This window comes from Cyclopterus lumpus, chromosome 8 (assembly GCF_009769545.1).
Source record: "Cyclopterus lumpus isolate fCycLum1 chromosome 8, fCycLum1.pri, whole genome shotgun sequence".
Classification (NCBI taxonomy): Eukaryota; Metazoa; Chordata; class Actinopteri; order Perciformes; family Cyclopteridae; genus Cyclopterus; species Cyclopterus lumpus.
In genome coordinates, this window is record NC_046973.1 from 2,776,560 (window position 1) to 2,786,465 (window position 9,906).

Below are 9,906 nucleotides of genomic sequence, written 5' to 3' on the forward strand. Positions count from 1 at the left end.
ATACTGATAAGGGAGAATAAAAGATTGTTTAAGCTAAAATCAGGGTACACTCTCATACACCATCAGAACAGTAACTGAAGGCACAATAATCATACATTCTCAGTTTGAGTAAAATAACTTCAGTTTTGTCTGATTTTAACATCAGGAAGTTGCAGGTCATTGAAGTTTAGCCAGCTGGTTGGTCTCCTCTGAGTTGATCAATAGATACAATTGAGTATCATCTGCATAACAACATGCTCTATAATGCAGTGGTTCCTTCTTTGGAAAAGCCTAACGACTGTAATTCCCTGGCCTACGTTTTCTTTACATAACTCCCATTAATAGGCTTACATTACATTTAAAATGATGCTAAAAATGGTTTAGTATACTTGGCTATTAGCTCAAAGAAAAACAGAATGTATCAGAATAATAACTCACGATTTATTTGAGCTAACAGTTAATTCGAACACACCAAGTCCGCCAAGTGCAGTTTGCTGGAGACGAACTCGAGGGTTCAACCGCTCCCTGATATTTGAGCTGTGCCCGTTGTTTCCTCCAGAGAAGTTAAAAAAATGTAATAGTATATTTGATTTATTTAATCTTCTTGATCACCGCTCTGCAGGACGCTGCAGTTCAGGCCTCCGTAAACAAACAGCTAATCCATCACAGTAAGTGAATTTGGTTCTATTGGATTCATAAGGCAAGAAAAATACTGTCATTAGTCTCACTGTCGGGAATAATTCGGGCTTGTGTCTTTGTCCTGCTGCTCTACAGCTGCAGGCAGTAATTTATGCAGACACATAATGAAATACACCGGATGCTCCCTGAGCTCCTAAACGGCGCACGGAGCAAATTTGCATCAATTTACATCACTGGCAAAAAAAAAAGACCAAAGATATTCTGACAGTCTTTTTTCATTTTCTATCAGAGATTATTCTAGATACAGCAAACAAAGAAATAATTGATTCGGCATCATCAGGCCCAAATTAAATAGATAAATAGAAATATCAGTTAATATTTTTATTAATAAACACTTTTAATACTTTTATAGACTAAAATATTCTGATGTATTCTATTTTTCGTAAAGCTAATAGCCAAGTATACTAAACAACGTTTGCATAATGTTAAATGTAATCTAAGCCTATTAATGATAGTTATGTAAAGAAAAAGTAGGCCAGTGAATTACAGTCGAAGGAACCACTGCATTATATTATTAACTTTAAATATGCCTGAATATGGAAAAATAAACAATACACATATGCTACTGTACATATATATATATATATATATATATATATATATATATAACACATAACACACAGATGTATTTTAAATATGGTACTTAAGTAGAAAGTCACTTCTACTTTAATTATTGAGTATTTAAGTTATATGCTCCGTTATACTTCTGCTCCACTATAATTTAGAGGCATATGTTGTAATTTCTACTCCGTCTGATTGCTGGAGTTTAAGAGAGAAATTAAGATTTAGCACAAACATATTTGATTGATTGAAAGCTGAAAGGTCAAGATCTATATTAATTATAATGTATTGATTTAAGGGTAACAATTAAATACTGTTTACATTTTCTCTATAATTAGTAGCAAATTATTCAGTTCTTTCCCAGAATTATTATTGATATTGATTTACAGACAGATGACTTTTTTCTCTCTGTAATTGTAAGAAAATATGTGTCTCTCTCATAATCGTGGCTTGTGGATTGTGAAGAAACAATCACACTATATATATATATATATATAAAGTATATATATAAAGTATTCACAGCACTTCACTTTTTCCACATTTTGTTATGTTACAGCCTTATTCCAAAATGGATTCAATTTATTATTTTCCTCAACATTCTACACACAACAACCCATAACGACAAAGTGAAAACTGTTTTTTGCAAATTTTTGCAAATCTATTAAAAATAAAGAACGAAAACATAACGTACATAAGTATTCACAGCCTTTGCCATGACACTCAACATGTAGCTCAGGTGCATCCTGTTTCCACTGATCATGCTTGAGATGTTTCTACAACTTGATTGGAGTCCACTTGTGCTAGATTCAGTTGATTGGACATGATTTAGAAAGGCACACACCTGTCTATATAAGGTACCACAGTTGACAGTAGTGATGGTGAGATGAAGCTTCATGAAGCATTGAAGCTTTGCATCCAATTGGTTCACTCATGGACCGAAGCTTCATGATGCTTCATTTGCTCTACTGCGGCATCAAGTGGACAATAAATGTAAAACAGGAGAACATCTCTTTCTTGCTGGTTCCATCGCAAAAAAAGTGGGACGGCCGGCTCACGAGGCTTCAAACGTCATCAACACAAGCCTCGATACGCGCTTCACAAAAATCTACACTGTCAATATGGACTGTCAACTAGTGATGTGTCCTTTCGTGTCGAGGCTTCAAAGCGGGTGTCGAGTAATTCAGGAAGATTTTTGTGAAGCGTGTATCGAGGCTTGTGTTGATGACGTATGTGATGACGTATGTGATGACGTTTGAAGCCTCGTGAGCCGGCCGTCCCACGTGACTGATTCCCCGATCACATTGTGTGGACTTGGGACTTTATCCTGCATTTGTTTGCAAAGTATTCAAGCTTCTTTTTTTGCGATGGAACCAGCAAGAAAGAGATGTTCTCCTGTTTTACATTTATTGTCCACTTGATGGCGCAGTAGAGCAAATGAAGCATCGGTCCATGAGTGAACCAATTGGATGGAATGCTTCATCTCGCCATCACTACTGTCAACTGTGGTACCTTATATAGACAGGTGTGTGCCTTTCTAAATCATGTCCAATCAACTGAATCTAGCACAAGTGGACTCCAATCAAGTTGAAGAAACATCTCAAGGATGATCAGTGGAAACAGGATGCACCTGAGCTACATGTTGAGTGTCATGGCAAAGGCTGTGAATACTTATGTACGTTATGTTTTCGTTCTTTATTTTTAATAGATTTACAAAAATTTGCAAAAAACAGTTTTCACTTTGTCGTTATGGGTTGTTGTGTGTAGAATGTTGAGGAAAATAATGAATTTAATCCATTTTGGAATAAGGCTGTAACATAACAAAATGTGGAAAAAGTGAAGCGCTGTGAATACTTTCCGGATGCACTGTATATATATATATATATATATATATATATATATATATATATATATATATATATATATATATAGTGTGATTGTTTCTTCACAATCCACAAGCCACTTACAATTACAGAGAGAAAAAAGTCATGTGTCTGTAAATCAATATCAATAATAATTCTGGGAAATAACTGAATAATTTGCTACTAATTATAGAGAACATGTAAACAGTATTTAATTGTTACCCTTAAATCAATAAATTATAATTAATATAGATCTTGACCTTTCAGCTTTCAATCAATCAAATATGTTTGTGCTAAATCTTAATTTCTCTCTTAAACTCCAGCAATCAGACAGAGTAGAAATTACAATACATGCCTCTAAATTATAGTGGAGCAGAAGTATAACGGAGCATATAACTTAAATACTCACTAATTAAAGTAGAAGTGACTTTCTACTTAAGTACCGTATTTAAAATACATCTGTGTGTTATGTGAGATACAACATCTACACGTCTCTGCGCTGTGAATACTTTCCGGATGCACTGTATATAAAACTAAGATCCATCCGTCACGTGTCATTAAAACATTAAACATCAGCAAATTATCCAATAATCTTTTGAAAACAGTAACAGAAGAAACTACATTAACTACTGTGGTGGCTGGGGCGTGGTTAGGCTCAGCTGCGGAGGGGTGTGGGGGGAATAGGCCTAATTGGCCTCAGCTGCAGGGGATCGAGGCCTGAGTGACTCTTCCCTATATATGGTGCATACAGGTGGAGGCACGAGAGAGAGGAGCAGAGACACAGTCTGGACAATAAAATATATTATGAAATATATCCTTGAGTTTGCTGATCCTTTGGGGCTGGGGGGGAGGAACCTGCATGTGACAGCCAGGAACAAATACATTTAGCTGACTAAAACTTAGTATAATTTGGATTTTGTCTTCTTTTGTAATTGTTCACTGTTTGTATTGTTTTACTTTAACAAACCATAAAAGAGAGAAAAATAAAGTTCCATTTACTGTGTTTTACTGTAAAATATTTTGGGTTTACTGTTAATACTGTAAATGCTGTTAACCCCGTTAATATGGTTAATACTGCCCCCTTGTGGACAGAAGGGGTGCCATTCATTTTCTGCAGATCCTCTACAAAGACCACTTTTTTATTTACAAATGAGCTATAAAATAAAAAACTAGCTGAACTGAATGCTTTCATCTCATTTTACTTCGTCGGTCGACCTCCCTCTAACTCAACGTGTGTGTTTGTTCCCATGGCAACCGGTCAACAGAGTGACTCAACAGCAATGCACGCGTACATAAACTTCTCAAAAGATTTCACTTCAAACAGAAGAAGAGGAATTCAAAGCCCGGCTGATCAGAGGAGCACTCATAGGAGTCAGAATCAATAAACTAACGTGCCTGCTCACGGATATGAATCCTGATGTCATGCTGATTATATTAGATGTTAATAATTTATTTCAATGATCATTATTATCCTCATTGATGTAATTATTATTGTTTAGTGGTCTAAATAAATACTGAAATTTGGGGGAAATAAAAGGAATATGGGGTGAATATTGGTGTAGTGATACATACCTTTGTAAATCAAAGCCTACATCCTGAAATGTCCTCTTTTTAATTTGTGATTTTACATCTGGAGCAACAACATTTCAGCAATATCTTTTTATTTCCAGTTCTTTATTTATAAATGATCTGAGCCTTCTTGTTTTCCTCCAGTAGAGGGAGCCAAACATCATGTTCACCGCTTCATTTGACCAAAGCTTTTTTTTCAGTGTTGGGGGAAGTATTCAGATCCTTCACTGAAGTAAAAGCACTAATACCACTGTGTAAAAATACTACTGTGTAAAAGTACCACTGTGTAAAAATACTCTGTTACGAGTAAAAGACGTGCATCAAAAATGTGAAGAAAATGTACTTAAAAGTATTAAACGTAGAAAATGTCCCGTGACTTATATTATATATAGATAAATCTCTCTCTCTCTCTCTATGTGTGTGTGTGTGTGTGTGTGTGTGTATATATATGAATATATATGTGTATATATATATATGTGTATATATATATATTTTTCTAGTAACTAAACTAAAAGGACAGTTTGTCCCACTGCGACGTCGTGGAGCAGAAGTATAACGTGGTAAGAAAAAAACAAATAAATATATAATTCACTAAAGAAAAGATTTGACCTTTAGAGCTCAACATAAGAAGGACTACAGGTCACTGCGGAGGAAACACAGGACTTTGAGGTACTTGTACATCAGTATTTACATTTCATGCCACATAATACACTCACATTTTTTATCTAAATAAACACAAACTATCCAACAGAATATAAATGCTTGTTTTGGTTTTATTAAGTACATCTCACTAATGACACTTTAACTTGAGTATATAAACAGTGTGATTTTGCTGCCTGAATAAATACTAAATACTTCTTCCACCAGTCCTCATTAGAGTAAGTTTGTTTAGAGCCCAAAATACATCAAGTCCTGTTCTTACATTTCATGTTGCATGAGTGCACAGTGGGGTGGGGGGGGGAGTGTCCCTGACCCCCCACTCTGTTCTCCACATACCAGCAGCACACCTGTGGTTCTGCATTTTGGTTGTTAGAACCTTGAAATCCACTTTGAAGTGATCCGTCTGTTGTAGCAGCATAAATATGCATGAGAGGAATTTTATAAGAGCAAAAGATAAAAGACAGCTTTAGTTTAGTTTTTTCTCTCTGAGGAAGCGTGTCGTGTTTTCTGTCAGAAACATGAAAAGAAAAAAGTTGACTTGAGTTCATTCATCTGTTTCAGAAGTTTTGATACTCAGCGTATTACACAGACTGGGAACATTTCAGGGCATTAATATTATCTGTGTGAAAACTGTACCACCGTCTCAGTATTATTCTTTCAGAAGTATCAAAACAAATCTGGTTATTTTATTATAAATGTTCATTTTTGGCAAACTACTAATACTTTTATACATTTGATACATCTCATTTCTGTGTGGAAACATTCATTCACTTGTGTAGATATTGCAGATAAACTCTTGTCTTGTTGTACAAGTACACGAGTATTGAACTTAAGTATCGTGGTGTTGTGCATTTCTGGAGTTATGTTGTACTTTTACTACCATTATATCTACTAATTTGACAGCTATAGATACTTTGGAGATTGTATTGTACATACAAATACGAAAATCTGATCAATTATGATGAATTGTTTAGAATTGTATATAAAGATTATAAATACTGTGTATAAAAAGGTAACCCCCCCCCCCCCCAAAAAAACTTGCTTTCTCTTGAAGTCAGTTTAAATACAGACTAACTGATATGAGCAGATATAAGGTCAGTTATCTAAGTCAAGAAACAATACAAGTAATTTCACTTTTTTAATTAGAAAAAGTATTTTCCATTATGGTGGTTCATACTACTTTCATTTAGGATGCGTCCATCTTTCCCCGCTGTGGGTGAATCAAACTCTCTCAGACTCGGAGGCATCTTTACTGGCGTGTACCTTCGTCTCCAGACGGGATTTCCTGTCTGGGTCTGAGGGAGGGGCTTGATCTCCGGACCCCCCCCCCCCGGCCCGGTTTTCCAGCACTGATACTGGGTCATCGACTGGTAGGAAGTCAGCGACAGCGGTGAGAACACTCACTCTTGCCATGTTTAAGTGGTCGCCATGGCTTTGTTTCCTGCCTCCATTGTTCAAGATGAGCAGGAAGGATGAGCAATCGCACAACTATCATGGCGTTGTCACTCTGTTCCTGTGATGTGGTATCTGTTGGGGTTGAGCAGGATTAATCCTGCATCTCTACGGTAAAACAGGGTGTCTGAAGATCCTCAAGTTGTTTGTGGTTCATAGGTCAACAACAGGTTTAGTATCAGAATACATCCGATCTGCAGTTGTGACACAGATTATGGAAAAGCTCAACTAATCTGAAGAAAATATATATATTAGGATTTGAATGATATCAAACTTTGTCGTTATCTAAAAGTTATGGATATAAAGTTGAAATAGTTAGCTAACTAGCTAATGGATGAACAGATATATATCTAAAAGTAATGGTTCAACAAATAGTTATCTAAAAGTAATGTATAAAAAATAGTTATCTAAAAGTAATGAATAAACTAATAGTTATCTAAAAGTAATAGATAAACAAATAGTTAGCTACAAGTAATGGATACAAAGTTGAAATAGTTAGCTAACTAGCTAATGGATAAACAAATAGTTAGCTAACTAGATAGTGGATAAACTAATAGTTATTGAAAAGTAATGGATAAACAAATAGCTAGCTAACTAGCTAATGGATAAACTAATAGTTATTGAAAAGTAATGGATAAACAAATAGCTAGCTAACTAGCTAATGGGTAAGCAAATAGTTAGCTAACTAGCTAAAGTCCAGAATCTAGTCCAAAAGGTTGAAAACCAAGATATTATTAATTGTACATGTTTAGTTAGAATTCTGGTTTTCCAAACCTTTTTCTTCGTTGAAAGTTTGCATTAATGTCACATTCGAAAGAATCTTTAAACCCCCCCCCCAAAAAAATGTGGGTTAAAATCAAAAGTGATTATTTTACCACCAGAATGAACAACACACATTCCCTCTGTTCTTCCTCCGTGATTACAGAGTGACCGACCTCATATCTACTGCTGCAGAGCCGATTGCTGCTTCCTGCCTCTCTACGTTTCACACGCAGAACAACATGAAGAAGAAAAAGTCCAAAAAGTCCCCAAAAGACGGGAAGAAAATGTATGAAGCAAAAAAAAAAAACATAGAGAGTGTTCAATGATTCTGGTTTGAGCCAATCTATGTCGATGAGTTTCCTTTAACAAAATGATTATATTATATAATTAAATATATTATATTATCATTACAAGTTATGCATGTGTATGTCTCGGGCTTTAATTGTGAAAGGTAAGAAGTGTGGCTACACTTTTCATATTGCGCTATCTTCAGGTCAAAATGTATTTGTGTAAAATACCTTCAAAACTACGTTACCCATCAGCCTCAGTGCTTTATGGTCAGTGCATAGTGTTTAGTTGGCGGTTTAGACGTATTACTGCATACATACACCTTTCCCGATACATGTAAGTGTATATTATTCATCTGTAAAGAACGATTTAAAGGTTTCCGCGGACGAAACCCGGCGGTCCTTCACGTCCAGCCGGCCGGCCGCAGTCCGAGATGACTCGGTGGTTTATGACCGGCAGCTGCAGGTGGACGAGCTTTTCAGTGACGCAGATGGAAGTGGATCAGTCGCCCTGAAGGATTTCTACTTTCGTAATCCACCTTCTCCCTGCATGTTCGTCCCCCCGCCCCCCAAAGTCTGAACCCGCCTCCTCTTCTGGAAACAATTACAGTATTGTCTGGGATTTATTTTGGTACGTGCTGAGATTGAAAACTCAGACTCCGGTGTCTGTTCCAGCTCCTTTGAACGTGAGATAATCTGGAAGGAAAAAGAGATTAGAAAGAGATATGTGGGTCAGTATTAACCCGAATGCCACAGTGGGGTTGAACTGAAGTATTCATGGAGGCCACTGTGAGTCATAAGAACAGCTTTGGGAAACAAAACCGGAACAATATTCCTTTTGTTTGAGCGAACTATACTTATGTACTGAAGGGTCATAACTTTCAACTTTTTAAAAAAAAGCAAGAAAACCGATCAATAAATCGCGCCACAAACAAACGTCTTGCTCACTGCAACGCTCGTGACAAACTATTTATCTGTATCTACTGTTGGGTAGCTCAATTCATAATAATACATCATTATGTGTTAGTTGATTTATTTGATTAATTAATGTAACTAAAGCAGTCGGAAAAATGCAGTGGAGAAAAAATCATCATTTAAATAACCGTTGGAGGCCTCAAAGAGGTCAAATTATATCATTTAAATAATAAAAAATGAATAAAAATAGATTAGATTAGATTAGATGTGTATCAGAACTTGTTTTTTTTATCTTCTGCTCACGACCCCTCAGATTTATCTGGTGGCCCTTTGGAAGGGCCCGACCCCGAGGTTGAGAACCACTGGACTAAACTAACCGTATATTGAAACTAGTTCCACTGCTGCGACAGTAATAAGCTTCATTATCAATCTAAAAATGTCATATATTATCTACAGGAGAAGCAGAGCTTCTACTTTTGATAATTTCAGGACATATTTACGATAATACTTCTGAGCTTCAAGTAAACGAGTGTTTTTACGTTGTTTTATTACCGAAGTAATCAATGTGAATATGTCTTTCCGTCTCTCTCGAGTTAACAGAAGGAGCGACGTTACAGAATCACAGGTTCAACGGCCTCTTCTTCCTCATGACGAGTGAACATTCAGACCGAAGAGTTACTTCTGAGCCGTCGGCAGTAAATCACTTCCTGTGTCTAAACATGTGACCTTAACGGCTACATCAACGGAGACGACCTCGACGCGACCTTTCACACACGTGTTGTTGTTTTTATGTGTGTGTGTCGGTGGTTGAAAGTACATTTACTCAAATACTATGTACTTAAGTACATGTTCTAGCTTCTTGTGCTTTACTTGATTGTTTTCTCAATTTTAATGCAACTTGATACTATTTTTATTACTTATTGTTCTTCATTACGCTTGGATGGAGATATTTTAATATTTAATTATCATTCTTAATATTTTATATCATCAATTTATGAATACAAACTGTACCACCACCTCACTATTATTAGTAGCACAGTATATTTAGCAGATTTTTCTTTAAAATGTGAATTTACAACTATTTAAGAATATTGTACATTTGACTCATTCACTCGATAACTATGTATATTTTATTGATAAACTCATCAAGTATCAGTCCCGTT